The 18,205-nt window shown below is 37.9% G+C and overlaps 1 protein-coding gene across 2 annotated transcripts in view; it reads right to left on the reverse strand.

Moving 5' to 3' along the window:
- Window positions 1–18,205, reverse strand: part of PRKG1 (protein kinase cGMP-dependent 1) — a 1,171,371-nt gene that overhangs the window by 1,062,766 nt on the left and 90,400 nt on the right. The window lies entirely within an intron of this gene.

Below are 18,205 nucleotides of genomic sequence, written 5' to 3' on the forward strand. Positions count from 1 at the left end.
CATGTTTTTGCAGGCGGATATCCATTCGTTCCAGCACCATTCGTAGAAAAGAATATCTCCTTTACACTAAATTGCTTTTCCACTTCTCTCAAAAATTATTTGTCCGTGTGTGTGTCTGTGTGTGTGTTTCTGGACTCAAATTTGTTCCATTATTCTGTCTATATTTATGCCAACAACACACTGCTTTGCTTTTGTAGCTTAATGATAAATCTTAAGTTGCAGTAGTCCCCCAACTTGTTCTCTTTAATATCTTTTGGCTATTTTGAGATCCTTTGCATTTCCATGAATTTTATAATTAGTTTGTCAGTTTCTACAAATATGCCTACTGGAATTTTGATTGGGATTCCCTTAGAACTACAGATCAGTTTTCAAAGAATTAACAACAATATTATGAAAGGAATATGAATGTATTACATCTCTCCCTTTTTTATTATCAATATATAATTATATTACTTATTAATTACTAATTAATAATATAATTAACTATTTTATTTCTCTCAGTAATGACTTGTAGTTTTCACTTTACAGGTCTTTCATATGTTTTGTCATATTTATCCCTAAGTATTTCATATTTGTATGGTATTTTAAAAGGTATTTTATTTTGATTTTTGATTGTACATACAAAAATACAATATATTTTCTATATTGATATTGTATCCTGCACCTTACTTAACTCACTTCTTAGTTCTAATGGTTTTTCTGCAGATTCCATCAGATTTTCCACTTAAATGATAATATCACCTGTGAATAAATCCATTTATATTTCAACCTTTTAATCTGAATATCTTTTTTTTCCCTTGCTTATTGCACTAGTTAGAACCTCCAGTACAGTGTTGAACAGAAGCAGAGAGAGAAGGATCCTCATCTTGCCTCTGATCTCAGGGGAAAAATATTCAATCTTTCATCATTAAGTATGATGTTAGCTGTGGGGTTTTTGTACCTTTTGTACCTGCCTTCATCAGGTTAAGAAAGTTCCCTCCTATTTCTGATGACAGCTTTTATCAAGAATGGATATTGGCTTTTTTCAGTGCTTTATCTGTGCCCATCAGAATGATCATATAGGATTTTTGGTGGGAGGGTTGTTAATTTGGTAAATTATACTGATTTACTTTCAAATGGTAAACTAACCTTACATTCATGGGATAAATACCAGTTGGTCATGATGAATTATCTTTTTTCTATTTTGTTAAATTTCATTTGCTAAAATTTTGTTTAGAATTTTTGCATTTAAGTTCATGCAGTATATTTGCCTATAGTTTTCTTCTAATGTCTCTTTCTAATTCTATATCAAGTAATACTGACCTCATAAATTGACTTGAAAAATATGCCTTCCTTTTCAGTCTTCTGAAGAGTGTACAGAGAATTGGCATTTTTTCTTTCTTGAATGTTTGGCAGAATGCACCAGTGAAGCCCTTTGGGCCTATAGTTTCCTTTGTGGGGAGGTTTTTAACTATGAATTTAATTTCTTTAACAGATATACTGCTGTTCAGGTTACCTATTTCATCTTAAGTGAGCTTTGGTAGTGTGCATCTTTTAAGTAATCTGTCCATTTCAGGTAAGTTGTAAAACTTATTGGCATAAAGTTGTTAAAAAAATTCCTTATTATTATCCTTTTAACATCTGTAAAATTTATAAAATACCTCTCCCTCGTTCCTAACATTGGTAAGTTGCATCTTCTCCCTCTTTACTTTCCTAATTATGTCTGGCTACAAATTCATCAATTTTATTGATCTGATCAAAGAACTAACTTTTGGTTTCATTGATTTTTTTTCTATTGTTTTTACTGTTTTCTATTTCATTGATTTATAATCTGGTCTTTATTAGTTTCTCTCTTCTACTTACATTGAGTTTAATTTGCTTTCATTTTTCTATTAATAGTTTCTTGAAATGAAAAAATAATCCTTTTAAACTTGTAAATCAGATGATGTCATACCCCACTATAAAATCCTCCTAATATTCACTGTTGCATCGGTACAACATCCAAGCTCCTTACCCAGCCTCTACCTGCCTCTGAGCCTGTCTTCCCTGCCTTCCCACTCACCCTGCTTGCTCCAACCCCACTGGCACTCACACATGCCAAACTTGTTCCTGCCTTAGAGCCTTTGTACTCGCTCTTCGCCCTGAAACTTTTCTCTGAGATCTTCTCATAGCTGCTTCCTTTTCATCAGTGCAATCTCAGCTCAAATAAAGACCTACCTAGACTCTCCAATTTAAAGTAACCCACCACCTGACACACTCAGTCATTAATACAGTAGCCTGTTTGTTCCCTTCAAAACACTTGCTACTATCTGTTTTGTCTTTGTTTTTTGTCTGTCTGTCTGGTGTCTGTTAGCTTACTGAAAACTAAAATACTTTTTTTTTCTGTTCACTAGTGTGTCCCCAAAACTGTGGCCATTGGGAATCACACAGTAAATGCTCAATAAACACTTGGTGAATGAATGAATATCCAGTCACTATAAAATTAATTTCTCTGATGTCACCACCATTAAGGTTTGTTAATCCGGTAACATTTCAGTGATATATTTAAACTACATTTTTTTTTTTGTAATTCCTGGCTTCATTCTACAGATCCTTCAAGGCCTTTATCGGAAGATTCAAGCTTACATTTATTTTATGGCTGGCCCCACAGTGGGACTTTATCTGTCTCTGCTACTTACGACCTGAGTGAATCTAAGCAAGGCTGGCACAGGCTTTTCTTCTTCCAGGAAAGGTGCTGATTTCTTAAGAAATTGCTTGTTCATGAAGCTAGGCTAAGTTGTTATTCCAAGCTGAAATTTTATGAGGGAGTTTCTTAGAATTCCTCCATCCAGCAAAAAATGCTCACTCATGTAAAGCTGTATACATCTGTTTCTCTAGCTGAACTACCCTATCTCGAATGATGTGCTCTCCCGAGAGCTGTAATTCTAATCTATGCACAATTTTCAATCACACTAACATTTACTGAGAATTTACTATAAGTGCCAGGCACAATAACATGTGTTTTAACCTGGATTCACTAATTTAATCACAACAATCCTGTGAAGTGTGTAGTATTATTGTTGCCATTTTATAATGAGGAAACTGAGACTCAGAAAATTTAATGACTCATCCAAAATTCAATAAATATTTAACCTTGATAGAGCTGGGACCCAACCCAGTTGTCTAATTCCAGTGCCAGCTAACCATCACTTTCTACTGCATCTTTTCTCAGAGTAGAAATCATTTTGGGGGACAGGACCCTGACTTGTTCATTGCTATTTGCCTGTCATGTCTCCTATAAGTAGAAATTCAGTAAATATTTACTGAATTAAATTGGCTGTTACATCAAATCATATATTCATTAGTTTTGCTCTCATTTGTCTTTAAGATAAGTGCCACAGGACTATGGTCCCCAACCCCCGGATCATACCGATACCAGTCTGTGGCCTGACAGGAGCCCTGCCATGCAGCAGGAGGTGAGTGGCAGGCAAGTGAGCAAAGCTTCATCTGTATTTATAGCCGCTCCCCATTGTTCACCATCTCCCCTCAACACACAGTCCGTGGAAATTGTCTTCCATGAAACCGGTCCCTGGTTCCAAAAAGATTGGGCACCACTGCCATGGGACACTAAATCTTGAATATCCCTATTCATAGTTTAGTTAATGTTTGGTGTTGTGTCTTCACAAAACAATAAGATGGCAAAACTTACTAACATTTTTAATAAAACTGATTGACCTAGTAATTTTAGGTTGTCAGATTCAGAACAAATTCTTTAAATTTTTTTCTACATAAAAGGGAAAAATATTTAAAACATCTATTTGTCCCCAATCTCCAGATTTAGGATGATGGTTTGTCAATCACCAGTGTTGATTCATTTCTTTAACTTATGAAGATTTCAAAAAATGCAGAAAATTACATAAACTAATATAATAGACATCAATGTAGCCACTATTCAATTTTAATAGATCTTAACATTTTGTAATATTTTATCCAGTGCTCTTTTCTCCCTTCTCTTTTTCTCTCTCTGAATCAAAAAGAGTTTGATATAGCTAATGCCTCACTTCTCACACCTATTACCTCCCACCTTCATCAAATAATACCACATATCTGAGGTTGGCGATCATTCATATGGAGATTTTTATAATTGTACTGCAGAACCAATAAATAGTATCATTTTGTGTTTGGAGATTTTACATAAATGATGTCACATTGTACATATCCTTTCGCAACGTCTTTATTCACTCCACAGTGTTTTTCATATTTATCCATAAATTACCATCGAATAAATTTTAATTAAATAAAACACATGTTTTTTTCAAAAAGAAAGAAAAGAGTGTAGCTTTATTCTGAAGCATCAAAAATATGTTCCAAAGGCTTTCACTTCTTCTCTGTGTCTCATCGGACTTGTGTAACTATCTCTTGTCACTCATTATTTTGCCAGTAATGCCCTTCAATATTATGATATAGTTTAATTTGGTTTTTATTTTTAGTGAAGCTATACATGAAGATGATTTAAAGTGTAAAACCATTCCAGAAGGCTTGATACAACCACAGTTTCCCACTCTGGACCCAAATTCTGCATGCTAAAAATGACGACGACGTTTAAATTTTTTTTAGATAATTCTTTTTTTTCCCCTTCCATATACCTAACTAACATATTTATATTGCTACTGTTCGTTTTTTGTTTACAAATTATCTATTCATTTCATACTATGGAAGAAAATGATTCAGCCCTCTTTCTCCTTCCTGCCACCCCCACTACACACACACACACACACACACACACACATATGCGCGCGCACACACACACACACACACACATCCTTTTCCTCTTCCTCTCCCTCTCACTACTATAACATATTAAGTTTGGTCAGATCACTACCAAATGCTTACATTGCTATGACCATATAAATGCTCCTCATGGCTGAGCCATGCAGTACTTCTTGAGTAACTGTCCTTTCCTGAAGAGCATTTTGTTCTCTGATTTTTAACACCGTTGTTTTCTGTGTTCATTTCTTTTTTGGGTAGTTCTTCATGTACTTAACCCCAGACTCTTCCACAGGTATGTAAATCGCCTCTCAATACAGCCATACATATTAGGAAGGCTATCAAGTTTACGTGTGTGAAGTCAAATCCCAAAGGCATTGGCCCTGCTGCAGTCAGGATTAGGAGCTCTTAGAGCTTAATGCTCAGCTTTAGTCCCAGCATCTCTTGCCCAACAACATGGGAATTTTTGTCACCTCACTCTTTGCCTCTCCTGGATCCCACTTTCTTGATCTTTTCCCTCTTTTTTGATGAAGCACATCCTCTATTACCCTCTAGAGAAGAGACGTGTAGTAAGTAAAGTTTTTCAGAACTAGACTGTCGGAAATGTCTTCAGTCTATCATTACAATCAACAACGACTTTATCAGGTCCAGAATTCTATGTTGGGAAATCATTTTCCCTTAGAATTTTAAAGGCACTACTCAACTTCTTTTAGCTCAAAAAAAATACAAAGTCATTCTGCTTCTTGATTCTTTGACTAGAAATCTATTTCCTCTTGAGGTCTGCCCAGTATTCTAAAATTTCATAATCGAATGCACTCGTTAGTGGGTCTAATTCTTCACTACATTGAGCTCCTAATGTGCCTTTACAATCTGGAAACTATGTCCTTCAAATCTAGGAAATTTTCTTGAATTTTTCTTTAATGACTCCTCCTCCCATGTATCTCCTCTCTTTCTATTGTATCTCCTGGATGGATTCTCTGATTTTCCAACTTTTTTCTACTTTCCAATTTTTTACCATTTATTCAATTTTCTAGATGATTTTCTCAATTCCAACTCTTAACTGAGTTTTCACTTTGTTATAATATCCTCCATTTCATTTCCAAGAACTGGTTTTGTGCTCTGCCATTTTTTCTTTCTCTTTTAGAAGTATCCTCTTCTTGTTTTGTTCATATAATATTTTCTCTTATCTCTTGAAATTACTTATGATAGATGATTGTTTTTTTAAAAATTTCCTCTCTGTGCAGTTTCTGTCTCCACCAAACAGCTATTTTCTGTCGTGTGTGTGTCTGTTTCACACTATATGCTTTGCTCAAATATCTTGTGAACCTTGACTAGTAAGTTTAAGTCTGCATCATTTAAAAAGCTGCTTAGAATCTCTGTGCTCATAGATGGGGATTGTTAACTATGGTCCTTTCCAAGGGGATAGATCCACGGGATCTATCTAGTGTGTTTCCTTGTGGAATCTCAATGTCAAAATCTTTAGGGTTTGTCCCTCACCCCTTCAGTTGGTCAATTTGCCCAGAAAGATGCTTCCAAATGCTTCCAGTTTCCTAACAGGAGGGAACAGATCTCACTACTAATGTACTAGGAGCTGGATGGGAAATAAGAACTAGTAGATTTCTAAATTCAGTCATAGACTCCCATTTAATTAAGCTGTTTCAGGTTCAAGGTCCTTGGCTTTTACTCTGTCTAGTTTTTCCATGTCTATAGACTCTTTATTTTAAACTTAGAGATAATAAACATCCAGTCTTCTGCCAGAAAGGGGATGCGGCTGCTATTGCAAAAGTTCACAAGAATCAACTGCTCATAAGAACAGACTGTTAAATTTTCAGAAATTGTCATTTTGGTTGTTAAACACAGTCACTATAAAAAAAGTAAATTACATAAATATGCAATTAAATAAATTTCTATTAAAACAAATGTAATAAATACAAAAAATCCTCATCATCTTCTAGTCATTGTACTATTGTCTATGCTCTTGAAGTAATTTGCAGATTGTATTTGTATGAGGGCAAAACAACATGAAGGTATGCTACTCATATTTCTTCCCAACTCTGCATTCAGTGATGTCATGTTAGTAACTTGACATTGGCCATCATGATAGTATTTATACCACAGAGACTGGCAAACACTATAAATCACAACTTTTTGTTTTTGAGAACTGGTTGTTAAACATTTGCCAGCACACCATTGAGCAGATGCCCAATTTCTCAAAGTCAGGGAGAGGATCTGAATTTTACTACTTCTTACACACATTTTAAGTAATTCATCTCTTTTTGGTCCCATATTTACCCCAGACTTAAAGGTAACTAGTGCCCACGGTCCCTACACTTTCTGAAATTCAACCGTAAAAATCCAATTGTGTCTGCGCAATTTCAGTGTTCTTTGATCCGATAAATGAAGAGTCTTTCTCCCATCCCTTTTCAGCTTCCAAAATGTTCTCACTGTGATCTTCAATTCTGTTTTCTTTGTCCTTGTAGAATTGAGCATTTTTAAAAAACTGCTCTTCCTGTTGTTTCAGTGATGTATTGGGAGGGAGTAGAAATATATGCATCTGTTTGATCTTTCATCTTTATTTAACTAGATATTATGCAGTATACTAAAATGATAGGATTTTAACTTCTGAAAGCAGAATACAAAGTCACTCTTGAAACATGAGACAAGAAATCTGGAGTCTGCATTTGGGAGTGTATTAGTCTCTGCCTAGGCTGCCATAACAAAATGCCATGTACTGAATGGTTTAAATAACAGAAATTTATTTCTCACAATTCTAGAGGTTGATAAAGTCAAAAATCAAGGTGCTAGTCAATTCAGCTTCTGGTGAGGGCTTTCTTCCTGGCTTGTAGGTGGCCACCCTCTTGCTGTGCCCTCACATGATAGAGGGAAAAAGGGCAAGAGAGCTCTCTGGTGTCTTTTATTATAAGGACACTAATTCTTTTGTATTAGGGCCTCACCTTTATGACCTCATTTAATCTTAATAACCTCCTTACAGACCCTATCTCCAAATTCAGTTGCATAAGGGGTGGGAGGGCTATGGCTTCAACATATGACTTCTTTGTTGGGGGCGCACAAACATTCAGTAACAGGAAAGTGGTTTTCCATCTTTCCCTAGTTCCTTGGGAAAGTCATCAAACTATAGAACTAAGCCAGTAGCTACTCCATTGGCCAAAACCTCTTCATCTTTATATTAGGTCAAAACCATTTTGTCCTTGTGACTACAATCGCAGAAATAAGAGGAAATAGACTCAGAATCACCCTTTATACACAGCCCAGGAGCTCATTTAAGTGATGCCTCAGCATTTGGGCTAATCTCCAGGGGGTGTAGATTTTCTTGCTTGCAACATTTGTAACAACTCCTTAGGATTCTTAGTTATTGTCTCCATCTTCCTTCAGGAGTCTACATTCCTGTCGTGCCTCCCATAGTTTGGGTAACAAAGCCATCACCACTTTCTCCATCAGTTACTTTGTTCCTAATCCCCAAAGCCTGAAAGGCTTCTTAACCTGTTAGTATTTAGTGAAGTGTGATTACTTTAAGGAATGCATTTTGTTTTATAGGAACATACATATTAAGTAAGGGCTACACTTACTGACAGTCACAGCAGTAGTATTTGCAGAAATCTTGGTATTTTATCAACCAATGAGGTATTTGTATTTCAGTCGGTGTGACATATTGGAGAAATTATAGTATTTGGACTTAAAAATGCAGGAGATTTAGCAGTGAACAAGATAAGAAATGGATAGCTTCCGGAACTTACATTTAAGTGGCTGAGTATGATTTCTCAAGTCATTACCATATTTAAAACATTAGATAATTTGTAAGTTTTCCAGAATACTCCCTTACAAATTTCAAGGGACTACAGCATCCATTTCAAGGCTAGACTTGACATTTTCTATTTCCACATTCCTAATTCCTCCCTATTTTATGTACTCAAACATGTTAAGTAATTTTTTTTAAAATCGCAGAACAGAAAAGGTATAAGTTTTCTTAGGTAAAGGGCCAGTTATGAGCCTAACACAATGAATGGAATTATACTCACCGAAAGGTGTATGATAAAAAAAAAAAAAAAAAAAAAAAAAAATGTTAGTCTACAGGGGACAAAGAGAAAATCCTACACATTTTCAGAGAGAAGAACATATTCTAGTGACAGTCTCTTTATTAGCAGTATCTAGCAAAGTGCCTGGCCCATAGTGGGCACATAAATGTTTGCAATATAAATGAATTCCTGGGTAGGCACAGTGGTTTACGCCTGTAATCCTAGCACTCTGGGAGGCCGAGGCGGGTGGATCGCTCGAGGTCAGGAGTTCGAGACCAGCCTGAGCAAGAGTGAGACCCCGTCTCTACTAAAAATAAAAAGAAATTATCTGGCCAACTAAAATATATATGGAAAAAATTAGCCGGGCATGGTGGCACATGCCTGTAGTCCCAGCTACTCAGGAGGCTGAGGCAGTAGGATCGCTTGAGCCCAGGAGTTTGAGGTTGCTGTGAGCTAGGCTGACACCATGGCACTCACTCTAGCCAGGGCAACAAAAGTGACACTCTGTCTCAAAAAAAAAAAAAAAAAAAGAGTTCAAGACCAGCCTGAGCAAGAGTGAGACCTTGTCTCTACTAAAAATAGAAAAAAAAATTAGCCAGGCATGGTGGCGTGCACCTGTAATCCCAGCTACTTGGGAGACTGAGGCAGGAGGATCACTTGAGCCCAGGAGTTTGAGGTTGCAGTGAGCTATGATGATGCCACTGCACTTTAGCCAAAGTGACAGAGTGTGACCCTGTCTCAAAATAAATAAATAAAATGAATTTCTCACTAACTTTATTCCACAGAGTCCTAGGTTAAAAAATACCTCAATGTAGGTCATCTATCTCTATTATATTACTAAGCTATTTCCCTCAGGTCAAGTATTTTGAGTTAAGAACACATTTTCCACAGAGGATGAACAACATAAATTGTAGTTAGATTCCCAAGAGAGTCCACGCACACCTCCTTAATATTTATATAACTAAAACATTATATATTAAGAACTAGGGAAAAAATGCCCACATTGTTGCAGTGTTAGTTTATTAAAATGAAATGTGTGTGTGTGTGTGTGTGTGTGTGTGTCTTGAATGCTGGTATCTAATACAAAGCCAATTTAGTATAACCACGTACACTCATGTCAAATTGTAAAATGGGTGCTTTTTTCTTACCATATAATGTGTAGAAATAACTTCCCCAATTCTTTTCCCATCCCTGATCCTCACCCCAGGATGATCTCCCTTAGGAATGAGGATTCATGTTCATGTGAGTCTAATATATGGGCTGAGCCTCAGAGAAGGGCTCCTTTAGGTTGGGTCTCCGAAAGCAAACCCTGAGAAAAGGATTCCTATGCAAGAAATTTATTCAGGAAGCGGCTCTCTGGAAAAAGAAGCCAAGCGATGTGCAACTTCAGGCAAAGTTCCATAGAGTGTGATTCAGAGAGTGCAGCAAGAGAACTCGGGAGACAAAATTACATCTCTCTGAGGCAGAGAAGCCAGTTTTTATGCTCCCATACCTGCCAGTCACTGCAAGGTTTGCCCTGGGTTGTTGGAAACACCCAGATCCTCCAACTATCTGCTGACACCTGAAAATCAGCCAGCTGCCCCCAGAAAGTCCACTAAAGAGGAGCAGCAAATTCAGGTCATTGGAAGCAAAAGTGGATTTAAAGTGGGAAAGACATGCAGAGATTGTAAAAGGGAACCAAGAGGATCTGGGTGGAGCACAGGAGAGTCCTTTAAATGTTCTAAAAAATCCTTCTTAGACAACTTGGCAGTTTCAAAAAACTAAGTATTTAAGGGTTTATTTTCCCTAAACTATCTCAAAAGATAGGTACACTGCCTAAGCATATGGTGACACCTTATACCAAAGCAACAGTGCTTCTGAAAAAAGGCTGACACCGACCTGTATTTTCTCATTATACATCCTCCCACCATGTCCAGGGGCCCATCTCCAAGAGGAGGATCTGCACTAAATGACTTGGCTTCCACTGCAGTCCACCTTGCCCCACCCAAACCAGGCCTGGCATGTCCTCTCTGCCACTCACAACCCATCCCACAGTCTCCCCTATTCAGGACCGTAGGGACACTGGAAAGGTGAAGGAATGGGTAAATGGAAGGACTCTTCTGTAGGTCCTCATTTAATCCTCCCAACTACCCTATGAGATCAGTACTGGACACATTTTATAGCTGTGGAAATTGAGGCACAGAGAATTTAAGTAACTTTCCCAACAACATACAACCAGAAAATGGTAGAGCATGAATTCAGAGAGTTGGGCCTCAGGAACCATGCTTATAACTGCTATGCACACTGCCTTTCCTAACAATCTCTGAGATGGGTATTACTAGCAATATTTTGCAAAAGAAGAAATTAATGTCAGAGAGATTAACGATAATTCATCCACGTCCACATAACCAATAAGGGGCACAGTGAGAACCTGAACGCAAGTCAGAGGACCCTAAAGCCCAGGCCCCTCCCCTGATACTTCTCATGTAAAGAAATTTGTCTTTTTCCCAGATAACTTGGGATGGAGGAGATGTCGAGGAGCTAGCCCAAGACCCATTTCTCAGGACTCATGCCAGGATCCAAGAGAGAATTAAAACATTGAGAGTTAAGAGACAAAAAGCTCTCAGGGAGAAGACAGTAGCCTTTTCCCCTTCCTGCCTGCAGACCTTCCAGAAGGCTGAGTGCAGTACTCAACCCAAGTTCTATGTCCACCAAGAGGGTGGTCTGCATCAAAAGTTCCTGAAAGATGAGCTATTTTGAAGGAGAGTGGGCACTGCCGTGCTTAGGGGAAGAAAGAGAACCTTGAACAAAGAGCAAAACCCTACAGAAGGGAGATAAAAGGTGAGAGTAAAAGGAAGTGGGGTTGAGAGTCAGTCTGCTAGATAGCCACAAACTCTCTGACACCAGCAGCCCTAAGGTGCATTTAAAAAAAAAAAAAAAAAAAAAAAAAGGCTCAGGTTGCAGGATCCCTGCCTCGGGAAAGTCATCACTGAGATGGCCAGCCAGCATGGTGAGTACTCATGGCAGGATGCGAGCCTACCAGAACAGAAACCAGACACTCTAGCTTCTAGCAGCAGCTGAAGATCCACCTAGGCTGAGAATTGACAAGGGAAGACCCCCTATAAGTATCAGAGAGACAGTTATGGAACCTGGGTAGAGTCCAGACTGGGGTGGAGAGAGTGGGGCAGCATCCTAGACCTAATGGAACTAGGTTGCCAAATAGACTAATGCACTATTGACATTGGGGACAGATAAATTTCTTGTTGTGAGCACTGTTGTATGCATTGTAGAATATTTAGCAGCCTCCCTGGCATCTACCCTCCCCTCAATTGTGACAAATAAAATGCCTCCAGACATTGCCAAATGCCTTTAGGTAGCAAAGTCACTCCCAATTGAGAGCTATTGAGTTAGTGGGATGATGGCTGAGGAGGCCTAGCATCTGCTGAGTGCTTTCTGTCTGACAGACACTGTTCAAAGTGTTTACAAATACGATCTTGTTTAATTCTCCTAACAGAGATATTAGATGGACACTATTATTATTCCTATTTTACAGATGGAGGACCTAAGACACAGAGATGTCAAGCAATTTGCCTGAAGTAACACAGCATTTAATTGGCAGACCTGGGATTCCAACTGAGGTCTACTTCACAGACCATGTTCTTACTCAGTATGCTATGCTGCCTTTCATTTTATAGATGTGAAATCTAAGGCACAGAGCGGTAAAGGACACAGTCATTGGCAAACTTCAAATTTGAACTCAGGTTTCTCTGACTGCAGAGCCCAAGTACTAAACCACCATGATCTTCTGACTCACTCGTTTCTGTGAGAGTGGAATGCCGACTGGGCTACTGGCCTAAACATTAATCAGTGTGTAAGCACAGGCTCAGTCTTAAGTCCATGGGCAAGTGCAGTCTAAGGTTAATTTCTATCTTCAGTGATTAGAGAGATGGGGGATGAGGAACCAAGAGCTCATTACACGAAGCACTGGAACTGTTTAAAATCCCGTCTTTCTTTCTTTTGCCTTTCTCCTCTTTCCTTTTCCTTCCAACTCTTTCTCTTTCTAAGCTGCTATGCCTTAATTTTATTTGCTTTTTTAAAAATCCACTAAATTTGGCCAGGCACGGTGGCTCACGCCTGTAATCCTAGCACTCTGGGAGGCCGAGGTGGGCGGATCGTTTGAGCTCAGGAGTTCGAGACCAGCCTGAGCAAGAGCGAGACCCCATCTCTACTAAAAAAAAAAATAGAAAGAAATTATATGGACAGCTAAAAATATATATAGAAAAAATTAGCCGGGCATGGTGGTGCATGCCTGTAGTCCCAGCTACTCGGGAGGCTGAGACAGGAGGATTGCTTGAGCTCAGGAGTTTGAGGTTGCTGTGAGCTAGGCTGACGCCACGGCACTCACTCTAGCCTGGGCAACAGAGTGAGACTCTGTCTCAAAAAAAAAAAAAAAAAAAAAAAAAAAAAATCCACTAAATTTATTGAATAAAATAATGTATTGCCTATTTCTAATTCTTATATAATGACATCACACACACATCCTTTGTGGAAGTAGGTAACATAAATCCAGGCACAAACAAATCATAAAAGCCTCACAATTAAATAAAAACCTCTGTCTCTTAAAAAAAAAAAAAAAGGTATAAACAATACATTCAAAGTTTTCTAGATCCTTGTAGTCTGTCAAAAGCCCTTGATTTCCTTTTCCTGAATCATTTGCCTTCCATAAAATGAAGAATCCTGTTTCTACTTTAAATGCCCCTAGTATGAATGTCTAGTGAATGTCTCTAGTATGCTTCAAACTCTTGATTTACAAAAACTTTATACCTACAGAGCTTATTGGGAAGGTGTGTGAATCTGTACAGTGCTCAAGCAGACAGCAAGGTAATCTGCTTTGATTCAAAATGCAGTTCCCTGAGTACTGAGTAAGACACTGCTCCAATACACGAGTTTGTCTAAAAGCAGCAAAGCAAGGCACATTGGCTGGCTGCTATCAAAGGAGTCCCTTGAAATTGTGCTGAAAATAACTGAAATTGCAGTTAACTGTAGGGTTTTCCTAAGTGAATAAGGCAAAAATAAGATTGGGCTATTAATTTTAAATGGAATTGCTTATTTTACTCTTGAAGGCAACTAAGGAAACAGGGAATTACAATACACTCTAGCTGCGCCCTAGTAAACAAAGCCCGGGGCCTGAACCTGGGAAAGTGTGCATTATCAGCACTTAGGTATTTGATTACCAAAACACAGAGAGCCAAACAATTTGACCAAAACATTTTGGGAGCTGATATAGGAGACAGAAAGTATACAAAAACTGCCTTTACATCTCCAACACTGTGATTTCTGAAAACAATAATTTAGAAACATCTAGAAACTAGAAGTCAGCATGGAAAATGAGACAGCACAGAACTAGATATTAAGATACCTGGGTTCTGGGCTGTGCCCCTTAGCAGTGACGCTACCGTAGACCACAAACTCTCTATACCTCTTTCTCACTAATTGTATAATGAAGGCCGTGCACTTAGCAACCATTATGGCCTTTCTTATCTCTAACATGTGACTTTAAGGGACAGTGCTGTGTAGTGAAAAGAGTAAAGGTTGTGGATTCAGCCAGATATGGGTTTATATTCAGATTTCATTTATATGCAACACTGTGACTTTGATCAAGTTGTTTAATCTCTCTGAGCATCAAATGCCTCAAATGTTAATTGTGGACTAGTAAAAATATAGCTTTTGAAGATGAAAACAATCTAAAATGTGAATGTCAGTTCCCCCTATAGGCTGTAAGGCCCATAAGCTGTTATGTACAAAATCAAAATCAAAACTCAAAAAACCAAAGTCTTAAAGGTTTGCTGAGGACTTAATCACCATACCTGACCTGAATTGACCAGGTGGCTTTCTGTAGTTTTTATTTTCCCTATTTAGATAAATATCCATATGTTTTGTTGAAGAAATGCAGATATGTTTGTTTATGAAGTTCTTCCTGAGACCCCCGGGGGTGTTACAGAATCTATTCTATGATATTCTTTCATGCTATCCTTCAAAAACATGGGAAAAAAAAAAAATCTGGATTCTAAAGCACACTGGGATACAAAGGTTTCAGGTAAGAATTATAAACCTGTATTATGTCACAATTGTTTAGATTTTAATTGTTTAGCATGCATTTCAAATTTTAGAGTTTCTTTTCTTCGTAGCTCAAAACCAAGCGCCAATCCAATAAATAATTTGTACAAAATTAAAACATGGATAACACTGATATATTCCATTTTGTTTTCTAATTGCTAATACTAAGCTTTAATACTCTAATCTCAGTTGTTATGTTCATCTATCCCCAAGTACAAGCTCAATGCAAAGAACAGTTAGAAGCTAAGAAATACAAGAACAATGAAAGGGAAAAGAGTAGAAAAAAATTATAGTACAGGAGTGTTTTCTATGCCCTCGATACTATGCTACGGTCTTTACATACGTATTTCTAAATTAAGGTGGAGACGCAAGCTCTGTCCCCTGCTAATTTGTGGTCTAGATCAGAATAGACAAATATTACTCATTGTTCATTGCACCCTACCATGTGCCAGGCACTGTCCTGGGACCTGGGTCCTGGATCAACAAAGGTGACCTCCCACAGAGCTCCCTGGACAGACAACAAACCAGGAAACAAACAAATAAATAATTTCAGGTAATGAAGTACTATGAAAAAACCAAGGTAAGGTAATGCAATAGAGAATGTATGCGACGGAAGCGACTCTGTAGTCCTTTTCAGAGGTGTCTTTGAAGAGGGGATACTTGAGTGTGTGTGTGTATCTTCATATAAATATACAAAACATAAATACATAAAATAAGTAACAAATGATTTAATATTAAGTACCAAAAGAATGTTAGACCTATAGGAATTCAAACCTATAGGTATCCCAAAAGAGAAAGCATTTCCGACTGGTGTGGGCAGGGAAGGCCTCCAGGAAGTCAAAGGCAGATAGGCCTTGAATAGGAGGGGAGATGCCCAGTCATAGCAGAGTGCAAGTAGAGACAGCTCCTAACTATGAGTCTCTGCTCCACTGTTCTGGGCACTGGGATGAACTGCCTTCAACAGTGTCTATGGCATGGTCTGCTACATTTAGTTCCAAATTCCCATCCTATATTATGCTAGGGGTTCTCAAACTTGAGGGCAAATCAGAATCACCTAGAAGAGTTATTAAAATACAGATTACTGGGCCCAACCCATAGTTTCTGATTCAAGGAGTCTGGGGAAATATGTGAGAATCTGCATTTCTAACAAGTTCCCAGGAGATGCTAATGCTGCCAGTCTGAGGCCCACACTTTGAGAACCACATGGTCTCTGTATCTATTATGTTCTGCCCACATTCTGCATTCTACAAATAAAAAAAAAAAAAAACATAGAAAAAACAGTATCAATCTGCAAAATAATTTATGGTGTGTTTTTGAAAATTTTGTTGCATTGCATGCCTTTTTATGAAACTGCTTAGGATCCTTTGTATATGTGTGCAGATATGTATACCTCTAATATTTTGAATTCCTAATTGCCCTGTACCTATATATTTATAAAAATTGGTGACCACATACAAACCTCATTCGCTTTTGCTCATTATTTCTTATTTAAATATGAAAATCCAAATTTGGTCGATGAAATTTAAGTTTTCCAACCAGTTGTATAACTGGAGCCTGAATCTGCAGCATACTGCAAACACATGGAGTAGTTTATGGTTTCTGAAATCCCTTTTATCAATCCCCAGTGAATCTTCAAAGTAAGATTATTCTTTATTCTCTCCAACTGAAACTTCATTCCTGGTACCTGCACAATAAAAAAGAAAGCTAACAGTGCCACCTCATTTCACTCCTGAATAAGCAACAGATTTGGCAGCATCCCCAGTTGGCTAGTAACCCAGAAGCCTTTGCACCAGGCAGGATTGACTGGCATCAGAGCAAAGGCTTCTGGGGAATACAGCCAGCCAAGTAGCAAGCCAGGATCTGTAGTGAGACAAAGTGGAGTCAGCTGCCGCCACCTAAGTCAGGGTTATGTTCCACTGGGGTTGGGACCACCTGCATTAGAGGCCAGTTAGTCTTTCTCAGCTGCTTCAGCCCCACTGGCACAAGAACCCATTAGGATTCTTCCTTTAAAATGGTTTCTACCCTAAAGAGAGTTTTAATTGAAATCTCCACTTGTTTCATGAAATCACCACCTCAGGCACATCTAAAGAACTGAAATTTCTCCCTTTCTCACAGACCTTGTAAAGTTCTTTTGTCTTACATTTCTCTCATGCACACTTGTCCATTCCTTTATTTCATGATTCAGATCTCTTCTTTCCCTCAATCATTGCACAAACAGCTCCCTGATGAATTCTATATTCACCTCAGGGGTTGGAGCTCATCTTTAACTTATGGACTCTCTCTTCTTTTAATACTCCATGGCAAAAGATGCACAGGAAGCCAAAAAGGCATGCTGGAGTGTAATGTCAGGAATGTATCTTAGTGCTGAGAAAATGAAAACAATTGGAAAGTTGTAGAAAGGTATAATAAGCCCTATGGTTTGTTTATCACAGTACACCAAGAGAAATAACTCTTAGCATAGCAGCCAAAAGCATAGGCTTTGGATGCAGCAGCACGGAGCGGTCTTGGGCAAACTACTTAACTTCTCTGAGTTTGCTTTACTTTTGTTGTCTCTAAAGTGGAGCAAACGCTATCGTTGAGAATTATTACAAAGATTAGGGGAAAATTCATTTTAATCCTCCTGTAGAATGCCTAACACAGTAAGTATTCTATAAATGACAATCTGCCACTATTACTGTTGTTACTGTTAATCAGGTCATTACCACACTAATATACCAGATCTAGGTACAAACCTAAATTTCCCATTACTCCAAAAACCAACAAAAATAGGCCAATTGAACTTTTCTGACACTAATGGGATTTAATGTTTAATGTAGCAACAAATGCCTTGGGTCTAAATACAACCTTAACATTCTAAATTTCACTGAATAAACCATAAATTGATGTCACATAGTCATTCAAGTAAATTGATGTTGGTAAAATAAGAAGCCTGTTTATATGAAATGTGCCAAAAAGGCAATTTATAAAGAAAGAAAGCTGATCAGGGGTTGCCTCGGGCTGGGAGTGGAGCAAGGATTGACTGTAGGTGAGCCCCAGATAATTTGGAGGGGTTTGGAAATGTTCTAAAACTGGATTGTGGTGATAGTTGCACAATTCTATAAATTTACTAAAAGTCCTTTTACTGTGCACGTATAGTGGGTGAATTTTGTGGTATTTAAATTATACCTCAATAAAACTGTTAAAAAATAATGTTTTTCTTGTATTACATGACACATTTCAAAATAAACTAGTATTTTTATTTTTATTCCAAAGCTTTCCATTATCAGCTCAACATCATGACTGTCAAGAATTTGTCCAAGAGCATTAATGTATTCCTCCACAGGCTAACAAGGCTGTTATCATAGCTTTTA

Source organism: Eulemur rufifrons, chromosome 28, assembly GCF_041146395.1.
Source record: "Eulemur rufifrons isolate Redbay chromosome 28, OSU_ERuf_1, whole genome shotgun sequence".
Taxonomy (NCBI): Eukaryota; Metazoa; Chordata; class Mammalia; order Primates; family Lemuridae; genus Eulemur; species Eulemur rufifrons.